Below are 25,440 nucleotides of genomic sequence, written 5' to 3'. Positions count from 1 at the left end.
TCCCCAATCACCATGGAGACAGCCACCGGAAGGCTGGCCGGAACTTCTGACGGGGACGGGTCACAAACACTGAGCCAATAGGAGAAGTCCAGCCTAACCGGCCAGTTCCGCAGAGCCCTCCATGGTACCCATGGACACACAACAGGCCCTTGTGTCTTTGGCCACAAAATCGAGGGCACCAGGGAATAACTTCACAGTAGCCAATCCCTGATGTGGACACGTTCGACACACTGGGACAGCAGGCAGGTACCTCTTTACCACTTACGCTAGGATGTCAGTAGGCAAGGTGCCCTTCCTCAGCATCTATGGCCCCTCTCTGGATGTGTTCATTCAGAGGAATCTCTTCCTTCTACCCCTGAGACACATCACAAGTATGAGGGGCCTGACAGAGAGCCTGGAGATGAAACGGGGGAGGCTTCTGGCTGGACCGCTTCCCCGTGGGTAGACGATAGCAGGTAGTCTCTCTGGAAGGTCTTAGCTTCTGTTGATTGACATGGGCAATACAGTAGGGGCGGTCCCTGGCCAGGTGGAGCTTGTGGGCAGATGCAACCTCTCCGGCGACGAATAATCCCGCTGCTGCTTTGTTTGCTGAAAACCTCCCCCCGCCAACTCGGATGGGCAGAGAACATTCACCCACACCTGCCAGGGGCCTTTCCTGGGACTAAAGATCCCAACCTGGTCTCAACGTCGTCACCCTCTCAGCACACACCTTTCCTGCACACATAATCCTGCCTTTCTCCGTCAGTGCCTTATCCTACTAGGAAACAAAGCATGCCGCTCAAATAGGCCGATGCCGGGGAAATCGAGGAGACACTGCCATTTTCCAAATTTTTCCTGTCTACATGTCCCCGCCCCCGGTGCAAGGCTGCGTATGTGGCCGGGCTCCGAAGGCAAGGCCAAAATCCTGGCAGCCTGGGCCCCGGCAGTCCAATGGTTTATGGACGTGGGGACACGGATGACCTGTTTGCCACATACAGGAGAAATCCTTGGGCCCTTCACTGGCTCGCCATTCAGCTCCACGACGTCCACTCCTGGCCCTGGCCTTTGGCCGGTGCCCCATTCAACGTGTGCTCAGGAGCCATGTTTCTCCACCCATCGCTATCATTCTGCCACCAGGGCATATGTGAGTGTGGGAGTCACCATTTGTCACTGGCAGCAGCGTCACAACTCACTAGACTTCCAGGGACCCGCAGACCTAGGCTGCCTTCTGCCTCAGGCAAGGTCCCGAATCCTTTATCCCAGATGCTGACACCTGGCCACTGGCGGACATTCATTTTGATCAACACAGAGGTCTGAGTGAGGGTCAGCAGGCCGGGTAGGTGAAGTGAAGGCCCGGTGGGCGGGACTAAGGCTTCTTTGCCATCACCATGGAGACAGTCTCCCCACCGGAAGAGTAGGCGCAGCTTATGATGGGCCTGGTGACAAGACTCAGCCAATGGCAGAGATCCAGCCCGCCAGGCAGATGACACAGGGCCCTCCATTGTGACCCAGGACACCTAGTGGCCACAGGATTTGAGCACACCCTGGGAAAGGCTACGCAGGCACAAGGGAGCCCTTGGTGCGGACTGCTTCAGGACATTGGCACAGCAGGCCAGGGTCCAATTTTCCCACTTTCCTCAGGATATCAGTACGCAAGACATCCCCACTCAGCATCTCCTGCCTCTCTCTCTGTCTCTCTCTCTCTCTGTATGTGTTCATTCTCTGAAATCTCTTCCTTCTCCCCCCCAGGCACTTCACAGCTTGGAGTGCCTGACAGAGTGTCTAGAGACGAAAGGGCAAAGGGGGAAGGCCTCTGGCTGTACTGGTTGCCCAAGGGCAGAGAAGATCTGGTAGTCTATCTGGAAGGACTAGGGAGTAGTGATTGATTGGGGAGCTACATCACGGGTGAACCCTGGCCGGGTGAAGCTTGTTGACACGGGGCAGCCTCTCCGGAGACTACTAATTCCGCTGATAACATTGTATTCAAATACCCGGCTGAGTGCCATGGGCAGAAAACATTGACACATACCTGCCAGAGGCCTATCCTGGGTCTGAAGAGTCCACCCTGGTCTCCAGCGACTCATCATCTCAGCACACACTTTGCCGGCACACATGGAATCCGCCTCTCTCCAGGAATGCTTCTCCTGCTAGGAAACACAGGATGGCACTCAGCCAAAGGAGAACACAGGCAAAGTCAAATGAAGCCCGCATTTTCAAGATTTTGCTTCTGCTGGGCCACAGCCCCCGGTGGCACACTGCATGCGCGTCACTTCTCCAAAGACAAGGCCGAAATCCGGGCGTCCAGGGCCCCAGCAGTCCAGAGTCTGCGGATGGCGGCATACTCTGCAGATGGTGCCACCTATTTGCCAAGTACAGGACGGAGGCCTGTGCCCTAGACTGGCTCCGCTAGGGCTCCACGACCTCAGCTATTTTCCGAGACCTTTGACCCGTGCCCTCGTGAGTGTGTGATCTCTAGTTACACTTCTCCTCCGACCACTCTCAATCCGCCACCTGCGGACACCTGAGCGTGGAAATCTACATCTATCACTAGCTGCAGTGTCACAGGTCACTAGGTGTTTAGGCTCAGGCTGACCTTGGCTGTCTTCTGCCCGGGCAAGGAGCGAAATCCTTCAAAGGAAATGAGGACACGTGGTCACTGGCCGACATCCTTTCTTTCATCCACACGGCGGTCCAGATGAGGGTAAAGAGGCCACGTAGGCCAGGTGAAGGCTGAGTGCGGGGCCTAAGGCTTCTTCCCCAATCACCATGGAGACAGCCACCGGAAGGCTGGCCGGAACTTCTGACGGGGACGGGTCACAAACACTGAGCCAATAGGAGAAGTCCAGCCTAACCGGCCAGTTCCGCAGAGCCCTCCATGGTACCCATGGACACACAACAGGCCCTTGTGTCTTTGGCCACAAAATCGAGGGCACCAGGGAATAACTTCACAGTAGCCAATCCCTGATGTGGACACGTTCGACACACTGGGACAGCAGGCAGGTACCTCTTTACCACTTACGCTAGGATGTCAGTAGGCAAGGTGCCCTTCCTCAGCATCTATGGCCCCTCTCTGGATGTGTTCATTCAGAGGAATCTCTTCCTTCTACCCCTGAGACACATCACAAGTATGAGGGGCCTGACAGAGAGCCTGGAGATGAAACGGGGGAGGCTTCTGGCTGGACCGCTTCCCCGTGGGTAGACGATAGCAGGTAGTCTCTCTGGAAGGTCTTAGCTTCTGTTGATTGACATGGGCAATACAGTAGGGGCGGTCCCTGGCCAGGTGGAGCTTGTGGGCAGATGCAACCTCTCCGGCGACGAATAATCCCGCTGCTGCTTTGTTTGCTGAAAACCTCCCCCCGCCAACTCGGATGGGCAGAGAACATTCACCCACACCTGCCAGGGGCCTTTCCTGGGACTAAAGATCCCAACCTGGTCTCAACGTCGTCACCCTCTCAGCACACACCTTTCCTGCACACATAATCCTGCCTTTCTCCGTCAGTGCCTTATCCTACTAGGAAACAAAGCATGCCGCTCAAATAGGCCGATGCCGGGGAAATCGAGGAGACACTGCCATTTTCCAAATTTTTCCTGTCTACATGTCCCCGCCCCCGGTGCAAGGCTGCGTATGTGGCCGGGCTCCGAAGGCAAGGCCGAAATCCTGGCAGCCTGGGCCCCGGCAGTCCAATGGTTTATGGACGTGGGGACACGGATGACCTGTTTGCCACATACAGGAGAAATCCTTGGGCCCTTCACTGGCTCGCCATTCAGCTCCACGACGTCCACTCCTGGCCCTGGCCTTTGGCCGGTGCCCCATTCAACGTGTGCTCAGGAGCCATGTTTCTCCACCCATCGCTATCATTCTGCCACCAGGGCATATGTGAGTGTGGGAGTCACCATTTGTCACTGGCAGCAGCGTCACAACTCACTAGACTTCCAGGGACCCGCAGACCTAGGCTGCCTTCTGCCTCAGGCAAGGTCCCGAATCCTTTATCCCAGATGCTGACACCTGGCCACTGGCGGACATTCATTTTGATCAACACAGAGGTCTGAGTGAGGGTCAGCAGGCCGGGTAGGTGAAGTGAAGGCCCGGTGGGCGGGACTAAGGCTTCTTTGCCATCACCATGGAGACAGTCTCCCCACCGGAAGAGTAGGCGCAGCTTATGATGGGCCTGGTGACAAGACTCAGCCAATGGCAGAGATCCAGCCCGCCAGGCAGATGACACAGGGCCCTCCATTGTGACCCAGGACACCTAGTGGCCACAGGATTTGAGCACACCCTGGGAAAGGCTACGCAGGCACAAGGGAGCCCTTGGTGCGGACTGCTTCAGGACATTGGCACAGCAGGCCAGGGTCCAATTTTCCCACTTTCCTCAGGATATCAGTACGCAAGACATCCCCACTCAGCATCTCCTGCCTCTCTCTCTGTCTCTCTCTCTCTCTGTATGTGTTCATTCTCTGAAATCTCTTCCTTCTCCCCCCCAGGCACTTCACAGCTTGGAGTGCCTGACAGAGTGTCTAGAGACGAAAGGGCAAAGGGGGAAGGCCTCTGGCTGTACTGGTTGCCCAAGGGCAGAGAAGATCTGGTAGTCTATCTGGAAGGACTAGGGAGTAGTGATTGATTGGGGAGCTACATCACGGGTGAACCCTGGCCGGGTGAAGCTTGTTGACACGGGGCAGCCTCTCCGGAGACTACTAATTCCGCTGATAACATTGTATTCAAATACCCGGCTGAGTGCCATGGGCAGAAAACATTGACACATACCTGCCAGAGGCCTATCCTGGGTCTGAAGAGTCCACCCTGGTCTCCAGCGACTCATCATCTCAGCACACACTTTGCCGGCACACATGGAATCCGCCTCTCTCCAAGAATGCTTCTCCTGCTAGGAAACACAGGATGGCACTCAGCCAAAGGAGAACACAGGCAAAGTCAAATGAAGCCCGCATTTTCAAGATTTTGCTTCTGCTGGGCCACAGCCCCCGGTGGCGCACTGCATGCGCGTCACTTCTCCAAAGACAAGGCCGAAATCCGGGCGTCCAGGGCCCCAGCAGTCCAGAGTCTGCGGATGGCGGCATACTCTGCAGATGGTGCCACCTATTTGCCAAGTACAGGACGGAGGCCTGTGCCCTAGACTGGCTCCGCTAGGGCTCCACGACCTCAGCTATTTTCCGAGACCTTTGACCCGTGCCCTCGTGAGTGTGTGATCTCTAGTTACACTTCTCCTCCGACCACTCTCAATCCGCCACCTGCGGACACCTGAGCGTGGAAATCTACATCTATCACTAGCTGCAGTGTCACAGGTCACTAGGTGTTTAGGCTCAGGCTGACCTTGGCTGTCTTCTGCCCGGGCAAGGAGCAAAATCCTTCAAAGGAAATGAGGACACGTGGTCACTGGCCGACATCCTTTCTTTCATCCACACGGCGGTCCAGATGAGGGTAAAGAGGCCACGTAGGCCAGGTGAAGGCTGAGTGCGGGGCCTAAGGCTTCTTCCCCAATCACCATGGAGACAGCCACCGGAAGGCTGGCCGGAACTTCTGACGGGGACGGGTCACAAACACTGAGCCAATAGGAGAAGTCCACCCTAACCGGCCAGTTCCGCAGAGCCCTCCATGGTACCCATGGACACACAACAGGCCCTTGTGTCTTTGGCCACAAAATGGAGGGCACCAGGGAATAACTTCACAGTAGCCAATCCCTGATGTGGACACGTTCGACACACTGGGACAGCAGGCAGGTACCTCTTTACCACTTACGCTAGGATGTCAGTAGGCAAGGTGCCCTTCCTCAGCATCTATGGCCCCTCTCTGGATGTGTTCATTCAGAGGAATCTCTTCCTTCTACCCCTGAGACACATCACAAGTATGAGGGGCCTGACAGAGAGCCTGGAGATGAAACGGGGGAGGCTTCTGGCTGGACCGCTTCCCCGTGGGTAGACGATAGCAGGTAGTCTCTCTGGAAGGTCTTAGCTTCTGTTGATTGACATGGGCAATACAGTAGGGGCGGTCCCTGGCCAGGTGGAGCTTGTGGGCAGATGCAACCTCTCCGGCGACGAATAATCCCGCTGCTGCTTTGTTTGCTGAAAACCTCCCCCCGCCAACTCGGATGGGCAGAGAACATTCACCCACACCTGCCAGGGGCCTTTCCTGGGACTAAAGATCCCAACCTGGTCTCAACGTCGTCACCCTCTCAGCACACACCTTTCCTGCACACATAATCCTGCCTTTCTCCGTCAGTGCCTTATCCTACTAGGAAACAAAGCATGCCGCTCAAATAGGCCGATGCCGGGGAAATCGAGGAGACACTGCCATTTTCCAAATTTTTGCTGTCTACATGTCCCCGCCCCCGGTGCAAGGCTGCGTATGTGGCCGGGCTCCAAAGGCAAGGCCGAAATCCTGGCAGCCTGGGCCCCGGCAGTCCAATGGTTTATGGACGTGGGGACACGGATGACCTGTTTGCCACATACAGGAGAAATCCTTGGGCCCTTCACTGGCTCGCCATTCAGCTCCACGACGTCCACTCCTGGCCCTGGCCTTTGACCGGGTGCCCAATTCAACGTGTGCTCAGGAGCCATGTTTCGCCACCCATCGCTATCATTCTGCCACCAGGGGATCTGTGAGTGTGGGAGTCACCATTTGTCACTGGCAGCAGCGTCACAACTCACTAGACTTCCAGGGACCCGCAGACCTAGGCTGCCTTCTGCCTCAGGCAAGGTCCCGAATCCTTTATCCCAGATGCTGACACCTGGCCACTGGCGGACATTCATTTTGATCAACACAGAGGTCTGAGTGAGGGTCAGCAGGCCGGGTAGGTGAAGTGAAGGCCAGGTGGGCGGGACTAAGGCTTCTTTGCCATCACCATGGAGACAGTCTCCCCACCGGAAGAGTAGGCGCAGCTTATGATGGGCCTGGTGACAAGACTCAGCCAATGGCAGAGATCCAGCCCGCCAGGCAGATGACACAGGGCCCTCCATTGTGACCCAGGACACCTAGTGGCCACAGGATTTGAGCACACCCTGGGAAAGGCTACGCAGGCACAAGGGAGCCCCTGGTGCGGACTGCTTCAGGGCATTGGCACAGCAGGCCAGGGTCTAATTTTCCCACTTTCCTCAGGATATCAGTACGCAAGACATCCCCACTCAGCATCTCCTGCCTCTCTCTCTGTCTCTCTCTCTCTCTGTATGTGTTCATTCTCTGAAATCTCTTCCTTCTCCCCCCCAGGCGCTTCACAGCTTGGAGTGCCTGAGAGATTGTCTAGAGACGAAAGGGCAAAGGGGGAAGGCCTCTGGCTGTACTGGTTGCCCAAGGGCAGAGAAGATCTGGTAGTCTATCTGGAAGGACTAGGGAGTAGTGATTGATTGGGGAGCTACATCACGGGTGAACCCTGGCCGGGTGAAGCCTGTTGACACGGGGCAGCCTCTCCGGAGACTACTAATTCCGCTGATAACATTGTATTCAAATACCCGGCTGAGTGCCATGGGCAGAAAACATTGACACATACCTGCCAGAGGCCTATCCTGGGTCTGAAGAGTCCACCCTGGTCTCCAGCGACTCATCATCTCAGCACACACTTTGCCGGCACACATGGAATCCGCCTCTCTCCAAGAATGCTTCTCCTGCTAGGAAACACAGGATGGCACTCAGCCAAAGGAGAACACAGGCAAAGTCAAATGAAGCCCGCATTTTCAAGATTTTGCTTCTGCTGGGCCACAGCCCCCGGTGGCGCACTGCATGCGCGTCACTTCTCCAAAGACAAGGCCGAAATCCGGGCGTCCAGGGCCCCAGCAGTCCAGAGTCTGCGGATGGCGGCATACTCTGCAGATGGTGCCACCTATTTGCCAAGTACAGGACGGAGGCCTGTGCCCTAGACTGGCTCCGCTAGGGCTCCACGACCTCAGCTATTTTCCGAGACCTTTGACCCGTGCCCTCGTGAGTGTGTGATCTCTAGTTACACTTCTCCTCCGACCACTCTCAATCCGCCACCTGCGGACACCTGAGCGTGGAAATCTACATCTATCACTAGCTGCAGTGTCACAGGTCACTAGGTGTTTAGGCTCAGGCTGACCTTGGCTGTCTTCTGCCCGGGCAAGGAGCAAAATCCTTCAAAGGAAATGAGGACACGTGGTCACTGGCCGACATCCTTTCTTTCATCCACACGGCGGTCCAGATGAGGGTAAAGAGGCCACGTAGGCCAGGTGAAGGCTGAGTGCGGGGCCTAAGGCTTCTTCCCCAATCACCATGGAGACAGCCACCGGAAGGCTGGCCGGAACTTCTGACGGGGACGGGTCACAAACACTGAGCCAATAGGAGAAGTCCACCCTAACCGGCCAGTTCCGCAGAGCCCTCCATGGTACCCATGGACACACAACAGGCCCTTGTGTCTTTGGCCACAAAATGGAGGGCACCAGGGAATAACTTCACAGTAGCCAATCCCTGATGTGGACACGTTCGACACACTGGGACAGCAGGCAGGTACCTCTTTACCACTTACGCTAGGATGTCAGTAGGCAAGGTGCCCTTCCTCAGCATCTATGGCCCCTCTCTGGATGTGTTCATTCAGAGGAATCTCTTCCTTCTACCCCTGAGACACATCACAAGTATGAGGGGCCTGACAGAGAGCCTGGAGATGAAACGGGGGAGGCTTCTGGCTGGACCGCTTCCCCGTGGGTAGACGATAGCAGGTAGTCTCTCTGGAAGGTCTTAGCTTCTGTTGATTGACATGGGCAATACAGTAGGGGCGGTCCCTGGCCAGGTGGAGCTTGTGGGCAGATGCAACCTCTCCGGCGACGAATAATCCCGCTGCTGCTTTGTTTGCTGAAAACCTCCCCCCGCCAACTCGGATGGGCAGAGAACATTCACCCACACCTGCCAGGGGCCTTTCCTGGGACTAAAGATCCCAACCTGGTCTCAACGTCGTCACCCTCTCAGCACACACCTTTCCTGCACACATAATCCTGCCTTTCTCCGTCAGTGCCTTATCCTACTAGGAAACAAAGCATGCCGCTCAAATAGGCCGATGCCGGGGAAATCGAGGAGACACTGCCATTTTCCAAATTTTTGCTGTCTACATGTCCCCGCCCCCGGTGCAAGGCTGCGTATGTGGCCGGGCTCCAAAGGCAAGGCCGAAATCCTGGCAGCCTGGGCCCCGGCAGTCCAATGGTTTATGGACGTGGGGACACGGATGACCTGTTTGCCACATACAGGAGAAATCTTTGGGCCCTTCACTGGCTCGCCATTCAGCTCCACGACGTCCACTCCTGGCCCTGGCCTTTGACCGGGTGCCCAATTCAACGTGTGCTCAGGAGCCATGTTTCTCCACCCATCGCTATCATTCTGCCACCAGGGGATCTGTGAGTGTGGGAGTCACCATTTGTCACTGGCAGCAGCGTCACAACTCACTAGACTTCCAGGGACCCGCAGACCTAGGCTGCCTTCTGCCTCAGGCAAGGTCCCGAATCCTTTATCCCAGATGCTGACACCTGGCCACTGGCGGACATTCATTTTGATCAACACAGAGGTCTGAGTGAGGGTCAGCAGGCCGGGTAGGTGAAGTGAAGGCCAGGTGGGCGGGACTAAGGCTTCTTTGCCATCACCATGGAGACAGTCTCCCCACCGGAAGAGTAGGCGCAGCTTATGATGGGCCTGGTGACAAGACTCAGCCAATGGCAGAGATCCAGCCCGCCAGGCAGATGACACAGGGCCCTCCATTGTGACCCAGGACACCTAGTGGCCACAGGATTTGAGCACACCCTGGGAAAGGCTACGCAGGCACAAGGGAGCCCCTGGTGCGGACTGCTTCAGGGCATTGGCACAGCAGGCCAGGGTCTAATTTTCCCACTTTCCTCAGGATATCAGTACGCAAGACATCCCCACTCAGCATCTCCTGCCTCTCTCTCTGTCTCTCTCTCTCTCTGTATGTGTTCATTCTCTGAAATCTCTTCCTTCTCCCCCCAGGCGCTTCACAGCTTGGAGTGCCTGAGAGATTGTCTAGAGACGAAAGGGCAAAGGGGGAAGGCCTCTGGCTGTACTGGTTGCCCAAGGGCAGAGAAGATCTGGTAGTCTATCTGGAAGGACTAGGGAGTAGTGATTGATTGGGGAGCTACATCACGGGTGAACCCTGGCCGGGTGAAGCCTGTTGACACGGGGCAGCCTCTCCGGAGACTACTAATTCCGCTGATAACATTGTATTCAAATACCCGGCTGAGTGCCATGGGCAGAAAACATTGACACATACCTGCCAGAGGCCTATCCTGGGTCTGAAGAGTCCACCCTGGTCTCCAGCGACTCATCATCTCAGCACACACTTTGCCGGCACACATGGAATCCGCCTCTCTCCAAGAATGCTTCTCCTGCTAGGAAACACAGGATGGCACTCAGCCAAAGGAGAACACAGGCAACGTCAAATGAAGCCCGCATTTTCAAGATTTTGCTTCTGCTGGGCCACAGCCCCCGGTGGCGCACTGCATGCGCGTCACTTCTCCAAAGACAAGGCCGAAATCCGGGCGTCCAGGGCCCCAGCAGTCCAGAGTCTGCGGATGGCGGCATACTCTGCAGATGGTGCCACCTATTTGCCAAGTACAGGACGGAGGCCTGTGCCCTAGACTGGCTCCGCTAGGGCTCCACGACCTCAGCTATTTTCCGAGACCTTTGACCCGTGCCCTCGTGAGTGTGTGATCTCTAGTTACACTTCTCCTCCGACCACTCTCAATCCGCCACCTGCGGATACCTGAGCGTGGAAATCTACATCTATCACTAGCTGCAGTGTCACAGGTCACTAGGTGTTTAGGCTCAGGCTGACCTTGGCTGTCTTCTGCCCGGGCAAGGAGCAAAATCCTTCAAAGGAAATGAGGACACGTGGTCACTGGCCGACATCCTTTCTTTCATCCACACGGCGGTCCAGATGAGGGTAAAGAGGCCACGTAGACCAGGTGAAGGCTGAGTGCGGGGCCTAAGGCTTCTTCCCCAATCACCATGGAGACAGCCACCGGAAGGCTGGCCGGAACTTCTGACGGGGACGGGTCACAAACACTGAGCCAATAGAAGAAGTCCAGCCTAACCGGCCAGTTCCACAGAGCCCTCCATGGTACCCATGGACACACAACAGGCCCTTGTGTCTTTGGCCACAAAATCGAGGGCACCAGGGAATAACTTCACAGTAGCCAATCCCTGATGTGGACACGTTCGACACACTGGGACAGCAGGCAGGTACCTCTTTACCACTTACGCTAGGATGTCAGTAGGCAAGGTGCCCTTCCTCAGCATCTATGGCCCCTCTCTGGATGTGTTCATTCAGAGGAATCTCTTCCTTCTACCCCTGAGACACATCACAAGTATGAGGGGCCTGACAGAGAGCCTGGAGATGAAACGGGGGAGGCTTCTGGCTGGACCGCTTCCCCGTGGGTAGACGATAGCAGGTAGTCTCTCTGGAAGGTCTTAGCTTCTGTTGATTGACATGGGCAATACAGTAGGGGCGGTCCCTGGCCAGGTGGAGCTTGTGGGCAAATGCAACCTCTCCGGCGACGAATAATCCCGCTGCTGCTTTGTTTGCTGAAAACCTCCCCCCGCCAACTCGGATGGGCAGAGAACATTCACCCACACCTGCCAGGGGCCTTTCCTGGGACTAAAGATCCCAACCTGGTCTCAACGTCGTCACCCTCTCAGCACACACCTTTCCTGCACACATAATCCTGCCTTTCTCCGTCAGTGCCTTATCCTACTAGGAAACAAAGCATGCTGCTCAAATAGGCCGATGCCGGGGAAATCGAGGAGACACTGCCATTTTCCAAATTTTTGCTGTCTACATGTCCCCGCCCCCGGTGCAAGGCTGCGTATGTGGCCGGGCTCCGAAGGCAAGGCCGAAATCCTGGCAGCCTGGGCCCCGGCAGTCCAATGGTTTATGGACGTGGGGACACGGATGACCTGTTTGCCACATACAGGAGAAATCCTTGGGCCCTTCACTGGCTCGCCATTCAGCTCCACGACGTCCACTCCTGGCCCTGGCCTTTGGCCGGTGCCCCATTCAACGTGTGCTCAGGAGCCATGTTTCTCCACCCATCGCTATCATTCTGCCACCAGGGGATATGTGAGTGTGGGAGTCACCATTTGTCACTGGCAGCAGCGTCACAACTCACTAGACTTCCAGGGACCCGCAGACCTAGGCTGCCTTCTGCCTCAGGCAAGGTCCCGAATCCTTTATCCCAGATGCTGACACCTGGCCACTGGCGGACATTCATTTTGATCAACACAGAGGTCTGAGTGAGGGTCAGCAGGCCGGGTAGGTGAAGTGAAGGCCAGGTGGGCGGGACTAAGGCTTCTTTGCCATCACCATGGAGACAGTCTCCCCACCGGAAGAGTAGGCGCAGCTTATGATGGGCCTGGTGACAAGACTCAGCCAATGGCAGAGATCCAGCCCGCCAGGCAGATGACACAGGGCCCTCCATTGTGACCCAGGACACCTAGTGGCCACAGGATTTGAGCACACCCTGGGAAAGGCTACGCAGGCACAAGGGAGCCCCTGGTGCGGACTGCTTCAGGGCATTGGCACAGCAGGCCAGGGTCCAATTTTCCCACTTTCCTCAGGATATCAGTACGCAAGACATCCCCACTCAGCATCTCCTGCCTCTCTCTCTGTCTCTCTCTCTCTCTGTATGTGTTCATTCTCTGAAATCTCTTCCTTCTCCCCCCCAGGCACTTCACAGCTTGGAGTGCCTGACAGAGTGTCTAGAGACGAAAGGGCAAAGGGGGAAGGCCTCTGGCTGTACTGGTTGCCCAAGGGCAGAGAAGATCTGGTAGTCTATCTGGAAGGACTAGGGAGTAGTGATTGATTGGGGAGCTACATCACGGGTGAACCCTGGCCGGGTGAAGCTTGTTGACACGGGGCAGCCTCTCCGGAGACTACTAATTCCGCTGATAACATTGTATTCAAATACCCGGCTGAGTGCCATGGGCAGAAAACATTGACACATACCTGCCAGAGGCCTATCCTGGGTCTGAAGAGTCCACCCTGGTCTCCAGCTACTCATCATCTCAGCACACACTTTGCCGGCACACATGGAATCCGCCTCTCCAGGAATGCTTCTCCTGCTAGGAAACACAGGATGGCACTCAGCCAAAGGAGAACACAGGCAAAGTCAAATGAAGCCCGCATTTTCAAGATTTTGCTTCTGCTGGGCCACAGCCCCCGGTGGCACACTGCATGCGCGTCACTTCTCCAAAGACAAGGCCGAAATCCGGGCGTCCAGGGCCCCAGCAGTCCAGAGTCTGCGGATGGCGGCATACTCTGCAGATGGTGCCACCTATTTGCCAAGTACAGGACGGAGGCCTGTGCCCTAGACTGGCTCCGCTAGGGCTCCACGACCTCAGCTATTTTCCGAGACCTTTGACCCGTGCCCTCGTGAGTGTGTGATCTCTAGTTACACTTCTCCTCCGACCACTCTCAATCCGCCACCTGCGGATACCTGAGCGTGGAAATCTACATCTATCACTAGCTGCAGTGTCACAGGTCACTAGGTGTTTAGGCTCAGGCTGACCTTGGCTGTCTTCTGCCCGGGCAAGGAGCAAAATCCTTCAAAGGAAATGAGGACACGTGGTCACTGGCCGACATCCTTTCTTTCATCCACACGGCGGTCCAGATGAGGGTAAAGAGGCCACGTAGACCAGGTGAAGGCTGAGTGCGGGGCCTAAGGCTTCTTCCCCAATCACCATGGAGACAGCCACCGGAAGGCTGGCCGGAACTTCTGACGGGGACGGGTCACAAACACTGAGCCAATAGAAGAAGTCCAGCCTAACCGGCCAGTTCCACAGAGCCCTCCATGGTACCCATGGACACACAACAGGCCCTTGTGTCTTTGGCCACAAAATCGAGGGCACCAGGGAATAACTTCACAGTAGCCAATCCCTGATGTGGACACGTTCGACACACTGGGACAGCAGGCAGGTACCTCTTTACCACTTACGCTAGGATGTCAGTAGGCAAGGTGCCCTTCCTCAGCATCTATGGCCCCTCTCTGGATGTGTTCATTCAGAGGAATCTCTTCCTTCTACCCCTGAGACACATCACAAGTATGAGGGGCCTGACAGAGAGCCTGGAGATGAAACGGGGGAGGCTTCTGGCTGGACCGCTTCCCCGTGGGTAGACGATAGCAGGTAGTCTCTCTGGAAGGTCTTAGCTTCTGTTGATTGACATGGGCAATACAGTAGGGGCGGTCCCTGGCCAGGTGGAGCTTGTGGGCAGATGCAACCTCTCCGGCGACGAATAATCCCGCTGCTGCTTTGTTTGCTGAAAACCTCCCCCCGCCAACTCGGATGGGCAGAGAACATTCACCCACACCTGCCAGGGGCCTTTCCTGGGACTAAAGATCCCAACCTGGTCTCAACGTCGTCACCCTCTCAGCACACACCTTTCCTGCACACATAATCCTGCCTTTCTCCGTCAGTGCCTTATCCTACTAGGAAACAAAGCATGCTGCTCAAATAGGCCGATGCCGGGGAAATCGAGGAGACACTGCCATTTTCCAAATTTTTCCTGTCTACATGTCCCCGCCTCCGGTGCAAGGCTGCGTATGTGGCCGGGCTCCGAAGGCAAGGCCGAAATCCTGGCAGCCTGGGCCCCGGCAGTCCAATGGTTTATGGACGTGGGGACACGGATGACCTGTTTGCCACATACAGGAGAAATCCTTGGGCCCTTCACTGGCTCGCCATTCAGCTCCACGACGTCCACTCCTGGCCCTGGCCTTTGGCCGGTGCCCCATTCAACGTGTGCTCAGGAGCCATGTTTCTCCACCCATCGCTATCATTCTGCCACCAGGGGATATGTGAGTGTGGGAGTCACCATTTGTCACTGGCAGCAGCGTCACAACTCACTAGACTTCCAGGGACCCGCAGACCTAGGCTGCCTTCTGCCTCAGGCAAGGTCCCGAATCCTTTATCCCAGATGCTGACACCTGGCCACTGGCGGACATTCATTTTGATGAACACAGAGGTCTGAGTGAGGGTCAGCAGGCCGGGTAGGTGAAGTGAAGGCCAGGTGGGCGGGACTAAGGCTTCTTTGCCATCACCATGGAGACAGTCTCCCCACCGGAAGAGTAGGCGCAGCTTATGATGGGCCTGGTGACAAGACTCAGCCAATGGCAGAGATCCAGCCCGCCAGGCAGATGACACAGGGCCCTCCATTGTGACCCAGGACACCTAGTGGCCACAGGATTTGAGCACACCCTGGGAAAGGCTACGCAGGCACAAGGGAGCCCCTGGTGCGGACTGCTTCAGGGCATTGGCACAGCAGGCCAGGGTCCAATTGTCCCACTTTCCTCAGGATATCAGTACGCAAGACATCCCCACTCAGCATCTCCTGCCTCTCTCTCTCTCTCTCTCTCTCTCTGTATGTGTTCATTCTCTGAAATCTCTTCCTTCTCCCCCCCCAGGCACTTCACAGCTTGGAGTGCCTGACAGAGTGTCTAGAGACGAAAGGGCAAAGGGGGAAGGCCTCTGGCTGTACTGGTTGCCCAAGGGCAGAGAAGATCTGGTAGTCTATCTGGAAGGACTAGGGAGTAGTGATTGATTGGGGAGCTACATCACAGGTGAACCCTGGCCGGGTGAAGCTTGTTGACACGGGGCAGCCTCTCCGGAGACTACTAATTCCGCTGATAACATTGTATTCAAATACCCGGCTGAGTGCCATGGGCAGAAAACATTGACACATACCTGCCAGAGGCCTATCCTGGGTCTGAAGAGTCCACCCTGGTCTCCAGCGACTCATCATCTCAGCACACACTTTGCCGGCACACATGGAATCCGCCTCTCTCCAGGAATGCTTCTCCTGCTAGGAAACACAGGATGGCACTCAGCCAAAGGAGAACACAGGCAAAGTCAAATGAAGCCCGCATTTTCAAGATTTTGCTTCTGCTGGGCCACAGCCCCCGGTGGCACACTGCATGCGCGTCACTTCTCCAAAGACAAGGCCGAAATCCGGGCGTCCAGGGCCCCAGCAGTCCAGAGTCTGCGGATGGCGGCATACTCTGCAGATGGTGCCACCTATTTGCCAAGTACAGGACGGAGGCCTGTGCCCTAGACTGGCTCCGCTAGGGCTCCACGACCTCAGCTATTTTCCGAGACCTTTGACCCGTGCCCTCGTGAGTGTGTGATCTCTAGTTACACTTCTCCTCCGACCACTCTCAATCCGCCACCTGCGGATACCTGAGCGTGGAAATCTACATCTATCACTAGCTGCAGTGTCACAGGTCACTAGGTGTTTAGGCTCAGGCTGACCTTGGCTGTCTTCTGCCCGGGCAAGGAGCGAAATCCTTCAAAGGAAATGAGGACACGTGGTCACTGGCCGACATCCTTTAACCAACACTGAGTCCCTGGTCAGCATCCTGGTGTCCTGGCAAGAAGAGCCAGGCATCTCCAGGAGCATCTGGAGGAGTAGACAAGGGCTGAAGAGACTGCCACACCTACTGGTGCTGCTACACATGTGGGAGACCGGGCTGCAGAGGGTGCAGGCATGGCCTGAAGGTCAAAGGAGAAGCATCTGAAGATGTGCTAGGCCTCTTAGGCTGAGAGAAGCAGGATGTCTGGACTGAAAATATGCACCCTTCAGGGAAGAATTTCATTCAGGCTTCTTAAACCCACCTCTCCTGGAAGATCCATCCTTTTAGCCTTGTGCCCCTTCCACGCCCCCTCTATTACATGGAGAGATCCAGCCCTAGAGCACCAAGGTGGAAGAAGGCCCAGGATAGCTATCCGAAGACATGGGGTCCACTCAAAAGCTCCCCCTGCCAAGGAGAGAAGAGGACAAGACTCATCTGCAGATGAGGTCTCAGGGCCCTGAGAACGAACATAATGTTTGTAAGGAAAGAGAAAAGGGATTTCAGTGGTACATGGAAGTCTGAGAAAGAGCCTCTGGACAGATAGCTCTAAGGGAGGTGTGATTGTGAAGGTGGGCTGGTCACTGAGTTCTTTGTAGTACAAGGTACCAGACAAAAGCCAGACTCTGGGGGGAACCTGCCTGCCAGTGAGCAGTGGGCATAAAACCCTAAACCAATGAGAATCGAATCCCTTCCCAGCAGCTTCTGCACAGATCAGTGATGTTTGCTTGGTCTTTGTTTTCTCTGTGGTCTAACCCGATCTGTCCTGAGATCAGAGAGTTGGAATGGAAAAGCCTGACTGAGATGAAACGAGCAAAGAGAAGACAAGGCCTCCTAAATCTGGTGAAGACAGAACACAGATAATCAAAGGTGAGGATGGGAAGAAACAGATTGAGTTCCAAGTCCAATCCACAGTATCCCAGGGCCTGGGAATCCCTGGAAGTGCCAGAGGTGTGTACTCCCTGGGAGATGTGACCCCAAGTGTCAGAGGAAGCCCTGTGGAGCAAGGAAGGGAGGGCAGGGCCTCTAGGATGGGCACTTCCATACAGGCTGCCCATGTGAATTTCTCAGAGTGACCGTGACAGATCCTGAGAGGGACAGTTTGAGGCAAAGGAAAGTAAGTTTTCTGAAGAAGGCTGAATTCCGCCTTCTCCTGACAATGAAACAGAAATCCCGTCCTGCTCAGAGGTACTGAGTAGGAGGGATTGTGAATTCCCATCCTGCACAGAGGTTGGCTGGGAAGTTCAACTGTCTAAAGACAATGTGGCCAAAGTCTTCTTTATCTTTCAAAGATATATCTTTAACTTCCTGCAAATTCAATCCTGGATAAAAGCCTAGAATATACAAGTGTGGGTTTTTCAGGAGAGCAACAAGGGGAGAAGGTGATAGTGGCATATCAGAGAAGGAGAACAATAGTCTAATGGTCCCCGTGTTACTTAATGAATCACACATGGTGTCCAGCATTCTTCCTTATCTGTAGACATGTAAATGCAGTAGATGTTTGAGCAATAACTGAATTAATCCTCACAGAATTCTTTTTGGCCATTTCCAGGCATAGAGACCAGAAGAAGTCATTAGTTACAAGAGCAAGCAATAATTCGCTGGTCTGAATTTTGTTCAATTTCTGTGTTTGCCCTTCACAGGTGGATAAAAGTCTCTGAATCTGGCATTGAAGACAGTGTTTTCTCTATTGTTATGGATTGAATAGTGTCCCCCAAAATGTGTGCCCACCTGGCCAGACCATGATTCCCAGTATTGTGTGGTTGTCCTGCATTTTGTGATCTGATGTGATTACTTATGTGTTGTAAATTCCAACCTCTCTGATGTTAATGAGGCAGGATTAGAGGCAGTTAGGTTAATGAGGGAGGACACAATCTACAGGATTAGGGTGAGTCTTGAGTCAGTCTCTTTTGACATACAAAGAGAAAAGTGAGCAGAAATGAGAGGGACCTCCTACCACCAAGGAAGAAGTGCCTGGAGTGGAGCACGTCTTTTTGACCCAGTGTCCACACGCTGAGAATTTCCTAGGCCAGGGGAAGATAGATGACAAGGGCCTTCCCCCAGAGCCACAAACAGAGAAAGCTTTCTCCTAGAGCTGGTGCCCTGACTTCAAACTTCTTGCTTCTTAAACTGTGAGAGAATAAGCTTCTGTTTGTTAAAGCCATCCACTTGTGGTATCTCTGCTATAGCCACACTAGATAACTAAAAAACACATATATAAAATAGTCAAAACAGAAAAAAAGTTTCAAATACACACACATACACGTATGATGTTATTAACTTTAAAAGGTTTTACATTCTTATAACACATTTAACAATAGAGATTTGTATACAGAAGTTATAATAAGAGCCATCCCCACATAAGTATATTGTACCTGCTCCCCTGAAGTGTCCAGTGTCCAAAGATACATATGTACCCTTTTACACACTGCTTTTTGCCGGGACACACGTAAGGACATTCATTTGTTTGTTTTTATGGAAATTAGGTCACATTCTACCCATGTTTTCCTCTGAATCACTCTTCACTTGACAATTTTTCATGGTTCCTCTAAATCAGCAGACATGGAAGAAGCACTCTTTTTGGTTCTTCTCATTTTTAACTCCCACCACTCTTCTGTCAGTTTGTTGTACTGTGGTGGCTTGCATGCTGCTGTGATGTTAGAAGCTATGCCACCGGTATTTCAAATACCACCAGGTTCACCCATGGTAGACAGCTTTGAGTGGAGCTCTGGATTTAGACAGACTAGGAAAAAGGACCTAGTGATCTATTTCTAAAAAAAACTGGCCAGTGAAATCTTACAAATAGCACTGGAACACTGTCTGATTGAATGACAGAGGATAACCCCTTAGGTTGGAAGGCACTCAAAATACGAGTGGGGAAGAGCTACCTCCTCAAAGTAGATCCCACTTTAATGACATTTGCTGATGGGGCATAACTCATAATGAGAAGAAACTGATGCAAATATCCTTTAATAATCAGAATGTGGAATGAAGGAAGTATGAATCTAGGGAAATTGGAAGTCATCAAAAGTGAAATGGAATGCATAAAGGTCAGTAATCCAAGGCATTAGTGAGCTGAAATAACTTGGTTTTGGACATTTTAAACTAGACAATGATATGTTCTACTATGCCAGGATTGAGATACTGAAGAGAACGGCATCATATTCATCGATAAAAAGAACATATCAAGATCTTTTCTGAAGTACAACACTACGAGCAATAGGATAATATCCACAGGCCTACCAGGAAGACCAGTTAATAAGACTATTATTCAAATTTACACACAAATCATGAATGTGAAAGATGAACAAGTTGAAGGTTTTTACCAAGTTATACAGTTTGAAACTGATCAAACGTGATACATTGATCAATCATTTAGAATGCGAAGTTGAAAACAAAGCAGACAAATCAGCAGTTGGAAAATAAGGTATTGATGGTAGAAATGACAACGAAGCTTACATGATAGAATTTGGCAAGACCAGTGACTTATTCATTGCACATACCTTTCGTCAGGAACATAAATGGTGACTATACTCGTGAACCATTCCAGGCAGAATAGACAGGAATCAAATTTGTGGAAGGTGATGATGGAGAAGGTCAATATCATGAGTCAGAATCAGGCCAGGGGCTGACTGCAGAACAGATGATCAGTTGCTCATATTCACGTTCAAGTTGAAGCTGAAGAAAATTAAAACAAGTCCATGAGTCAAAGTATGCCCTTGAGTATATCAAACCTGAATTTAGAGAGCATCTCAAGAATAGATTTGATGCACTGCACACTAATAATCGAAGACCAGATTAGTTGTGGGATGATAGCAAGGACATCATATATGAAAAAAACAAAAAGTCATTAGAAAGACAGGAAAGAAAGCAAACACCAAAGAGGATGTCACAAGAGACTCTGAATCTTGCTCTTGAATGTACAGTAGCTAAAGAGAATGGAAGGAAAAATAAAGTAAAAGAGCTCAATAGAATACCTGAAAGGGAAGCTGGAGAAGACAAAGTATGATAATATAATGTGAACAGATCTGGAGTTAGAAAACCAAAAGGGAAGAAAACACCTGGCATTTCTCAAGCTGAAAGAACTGAAGGAAATATTCAAGCCTCTAGGTGCAATACTGAACGATTCTATGGGCAAAATATCGAACAACACAGGAAACATCAAAAGAAGACGGAAGGAATACACAGACTCAATACACCAAAAAGAATTGGTCAACGTTCAACCATATCAGGAGGTAGCATAGGATCAAGAGCTGATGGTACTGAAGGAAGAACTCCAAGCTGCACTGAAGGCATTGGCAAAAAACATGGCTCCAGGAATTGATGGTGTACCAAATGAGATGTTTCAACACACGGACGCAGTGCTGAAGGCGCTCACTTGTCTATTCCAATATATTTGGAAGACAGCTACCTGACCAAATGACTGAAAGAGATCTATATGTGTGCCCATTCAAAGAGAGGTGGTCCAACGCAATGCGGAAATTATCAAGCAATGTCATTAACATCAGACGCAAGAAAAATTTTGCTGAATATAATTTAAAAACAGTTGCAGCAGTGCACAGACAGGGAACTACCAAAAATTCAAGCTAGATTCAGAGGAAGACATGGAACATGGGATATTATTTCTGATGTCTGATGGATCTTGGCTGAAAGTAGAGAATATCAGTAAGATGTTTACCTATTTCTGTTTCCTATACAAGCACACTCAACTGTGCGGCTCATGACAAATTATGGATAGCTTAGCAAAGAATGGGAATTCCAGAACACTTAACTGTATTCATGCGGAATATGTACATAGACCAAGAGGCAGTCATTTGAGTAGGGCAAGGGGATACTGTGTGGTTTAAAATCAGAAAGTTATGTGTCATGGTGGTATCCTTTCACCATACTTACTCAATCTGTATGCTGAGCAAATAATCTGAGAAGCTGGTTTGTAAGAAGAACATGGCATTAGTTTTGGAGAAAGATTCACTAACAACCTATGATATGCAGCTGATACGACCTTGCTTGCTGAAAGTAAAGAGGACTTGAAGCAGTTACTGATGAACAGCAACCACTACAGCCTTCAGTATGGATTACACCTCAACATAAAGAAAACAAAAATTCTCACAACTGGACCAGTAAGCAACACCATGATAAACAGAGAAAATACTGAAGTCATCAAGCATTTCATTTAACTTGAATCCATAATCAATGCCCACAGAAGCAGCAGTCAAGAATTCAAACAATGTATTGCATTGGGCAAATCTGTTGCAAAAGACCTCCTTAAAGTGTTGAGAAAGAAAGATGTCACTTTGAGGACTAAGGTGTGCCTGAGCAAAGCCATGATATTTTCTATCACCTCACATGCTTGAGCAAGTTAGACAATGAATACGGAAAACCAAAGAACTGATTCATTTAAAATATGGTGTTGGCAAAGAATACTGAATATACCATGGACTGCCAGAAGAATAAACAAATCCATCTGGGAAGAAGTACACCAAGAATGCACCTTAGAAGCAAGGATGGCGAGACTTCGTCTCACGTGCCTTGGACATATTGGACATACACCAAGAATGCACCTTAGAAGCAAGGATGGCGAGACTTCGTCTCACGTGCCTTGGACCTGTCCCAGGAGAGGCTCATCATGCTTGGAGAAGCTGAGGGTCAGAAAAAAAGAGGAAGGCGCTCAACAACATGAACTGACACAATGGCTGCAAGAATGGGCTCAAACATGGCAATGATTGTGAGGATGGTTCAGGATCAGGCGGTGTTTCATTCTGTTTTACACAGGATCGATGGCATCTAACAGCCACAACTAACATATGTATGCGTATATATATGTATGTGTGTGTGTGTGTGTGTGTGTATGTATATATATATATACCCATTGCCGTCGAGTCGGTTCCAACTCGTAGTGACCCTACAGGACAGAGTAGAACTGCCCCACAGAGTTCCCAAGGAGCGCCTGGTGGATTCGAACTGCTAACCTTTTGGTTAGCAGCTATAGCTATTAACCATTATGCGACTAGGGTTTCCATACACACACACACACACAGAAACACACATATATATACACACACACTCATATATATGTGTGTGTGTGTATATATATATATGTTCTCTTCACTAGTTTTGCACCTCTAGAGATCCCAGGCTAAGACATTTGGTACCTACATTGGTTCTAGAGGAACCAAATCTTAAGGATGAGTTTTCTGAATTGATTCTCAAGTCTGGCTAATCTTAAAGGCACTGATAACTGTCTCCAGGAGTAAACAGGCTATTGTTAATCCATGGTGGAGGTGACAATAGAAATACGCAAAATACTACTACCACTGGATCAAATATTTGTGAGAGACAAGGCTCTGTCTGATTATATATTTGATACTTTTCTATAATTTTGTCAGCATAAGAATAATAAGGAAGCTGCTTGGTTGGTCCTGCTTTTGCTAGCCACACTGGTGAATGAAAGAAATGGACTCAAAGCTCAAGCACCACATACAAGATCTGAAAGCTGCCACCTGTGCCCAGAAAGAAAACCATATTTCTTATAGTAACAAGGCTAATGCTGCCAAAAATAAACTCAGATTCTTATCATAAGAGTGACTGAATTAAAGCGCCGGTTGAATATCCAACCTCAAATGGTGTCTGAAGTTAGAGTGAGGGCATTGATTGGGAAGAAATGGGATCCTGAAACCTGGGATGAGGACATATGGGCAGACAGTCAGAAAGCGGGGGACAATGAACCTCCAATTTCTGTTGAATCGCTCTTCCTAACAGAACCAGACCTCTTACTCCCATCTGAAGAGATTCTCTAACTTTGCCTGCTAAGGCACCCTTCCCAGTAAAACAATTATCCCTTCCACCTCCATCTGATGAGATTACCCCAGCTGTGCCTGAAGTGTCTTGTTTGAGTTGTCTCCTGGGGTGGTGTCTGGGGCATTGCCTGGGGCATCACCTTAGGCAGATGCCTTATAAGACACGGCTGAACATCCCACTGCCACTGCCCATTTTTGCTTCTAGACCTATACCTAGACTTCAGTCCCAACAAGCCCCAAAAGGTGAGCTATGAAGTGTGACCCAGGAAAAGCTATGCTAAACTCCAAAAGAACTGCTTGATTTTTCTAATATATACATACAGAAACCTGGTGAATATGTGTGGGAATGGCTATTTCGTGTGTGGGATAATGGTGCAAGCAACATAAAGGTGGATTAGTCTGAGTTTATTGATATAGGCCCAGGAAGCATAGATTCTTCATTCAGTGTTTCAGCTTGAGAGGTTAGAAAAGGATCTCATAGTTTATTTGGTTGGTTTACTGAAGCATGGATTAAGTGCTGGCCTACAATAAATCAAGTGGAAATGGCAGATCTGCCATTGTATAATGTAGGAGAAGGTAACCAAAGGCTGAGGGAAATTGGCAGGTTAGAATGGATTTATTAGGCTGGACCCACAGACCCACACACGGAGTGTCCAGGGGGCTCTCTTTTTACCATAGCGGTGAGGTACAAATTTGTGAAGCAAGCCCCAGCTTTACTGAAGACTTCTGTGGTTGCTATTTTATGTAAGTAAGAGTCCACAGTGAGAACTGCCCTAACTGAATTAAGACACCTAACTACAATGCAGTTGACTGGAGCCCATGGTGGTAGCAGCCAAGTGGTGGCACTCAATCAACAAAGACAAGGTGGGTGTGGTTACCATAACAGACAGTAGAGTCAAAGCAGTAATCAGAATAGTCTGCTCGCATGGATTTATGGCATTGGCTACTCAGTCATAGTGTCCCTGGGAGTGAAAGAACTGGGAAATGTACATCTCCTGGTACCTAGTGTCTTAGACATCTAGTGCTCCTGTAACAGAAATACCACAAACGGATGACTTTAACAAAAAAAATTATTCCCTCACAGTCCAGGAGGCTCTATAAGTCCAAATTCAGGGTGCCAATTCCAGGGGAAGGCTTTTTTTCTCTGTCACTCTTAGGGGAAGGTCTTTGTCACCAATCTTCCCCTGGACAAGAAGGTTCTCAGCACAGGGATCCTAGGTCCAAAGGATGCACTGCTCCTGACACTTCTTTCTTGGTGGTACTGAGGTCCCCCTGTCTCTCTGCTCTTTTCTCTTTTATATCTCAAAAGAGATTGACTTAAAACACAACTTAATCTTGTAGATTGAGCCCTGCCTCCTTAACATAACTGCTTCAAATCCTCGCTCATTAACATCATAGAGGTAGGATTTACAATACATTGGAAAATCACACCAGCTGACAAAATGGTGGATAATCGCACAATACTGGGAAGCATAGCCTAGTCAAGCTGATATATACATTTTGGGAAGACAGAGTTTAATCCGTAACACCTAGTATGCAGCTATCGACCTGTTAATGCCTTTTTCTCCATACCTGTTTTGAAGTATCACCAGAAACAGTGTGCCTTCTCTCTGACCTAAGTATATAAGGACCAAATAATATAGAGGAATCTCTGTTACATTTTCTCCATCTTACCGTTATTTGGCCTCATAGGCAGACCCAGTCACTTAATTGCACGGCAGAATGAAGAGATTAAAGCCCCTACATTCTTGCCAGTGGACCAGGAAAGTAGCTGCTCAGACATCAGAGAGCCTCAGAGAGACAGAGAACAGGCGGCTCAAAAGAGGGATACCATAAAGTTGTTTTTCATACCCCCCCCACCTCCCATAGTTGCATATGCTTTGCTCTGACCCTAAGAAGTAGATCAATCCTTTGAGAACTGCATTATGGGTTAGAACACCAACAAGGTCCCAGACTGAGTGACACTCCCATAGATTACATCCAAATATCACCGCAAAGTCTTCAAAATCTGAACCGACATCTGAGCCACAGCACACAGAAGGTGGGAAAGAACCTGCAGCCTGAACATAACTGGGTCAAGTGATTCCTAAAACAAACAACATCAACATTTTCTGTAAGTCTTGGAATCATAGACAAAAACTTTAAAAAGCTACTTTAACCACGCTCAAAGAAGTAACAGGCACACCTTAGAAAAATAGAAAAATACATAGAAACCATTCACAAATGAAAATTTTAGACAGGAAAAATAGAAAAATAGAGATAAATAATTCACTTGATCAGCTCTACAGCGGAATGCTGTTGACAGACA

The 25,440-nt window shown here is 51.1% G+C and overlaps 1 long non-coding RNA gene across 11 annotated transcripts in view; it reads right to left on the bottom strand.

Moving 5' to 3' along the window:
• The window catches only part of LOC135230270 (uncharacterized), a 74,265-nt gene that overhangs the window by 3,507 nt on the left and 45,318 nt on the right, over window positions 1-25,440 (bottom strand). For 6 of the 11 annotated variants that reach the window (XR_010320902.1, XR_010320906.1, XR_010320904.1 and 3 more), the window contains 7 exons: window positions 19,839-20,013; window positions 15,674-15,791; window positions 12,942-13,057; window positions 10,209-10,326; window positions 7,476-7,593; window positions 4,742-4,859; window positions 2,009-2,126 (listed from right to left, as the gene is read on the bottom strand). This is a non-coding gene — a long non-coding RNA (uncharacterized LOC135230270). The remainder of the gene's footprint in view (window positions 1-2,008; window positions 2,127-4,741; window positions 4,860-7,475; window positions 7,594-10,208; window positions 10,327-12,941; window positions 13,058-15,673; window positions 15,792-19,838; window positions 20,014-25,440) is intronic. The other 5 variants (XR_010320907.1, XR_010320909.1, XR_010320908.1 and 2 more) reach the window with 5 other exon arrangements.

The sequence above is a fragment of the Loxodonta africana genome, unplaced genomic scaffold (genome assembly GCF_030014295.1).
Source record: "Loxodonta africana isolate mLoxAfr1 unplaced genomic scaffold, mLoxAfr1.hap2 scaffold_98, whole genome shotgun sequence".
Classification (NCBI taxonomy): domain Eukaryota; kingdom Metazoa; phylum Chordata; class Mammalia; order Proboscidea; family Elephantidae; genus Loxodonta; species Loxodonta africana.
The sequence above is the reverse complement of the archived record's forward strand: the minus strand, read 5'-3'. Positions and strand labels throughout refer to the sequence as shown.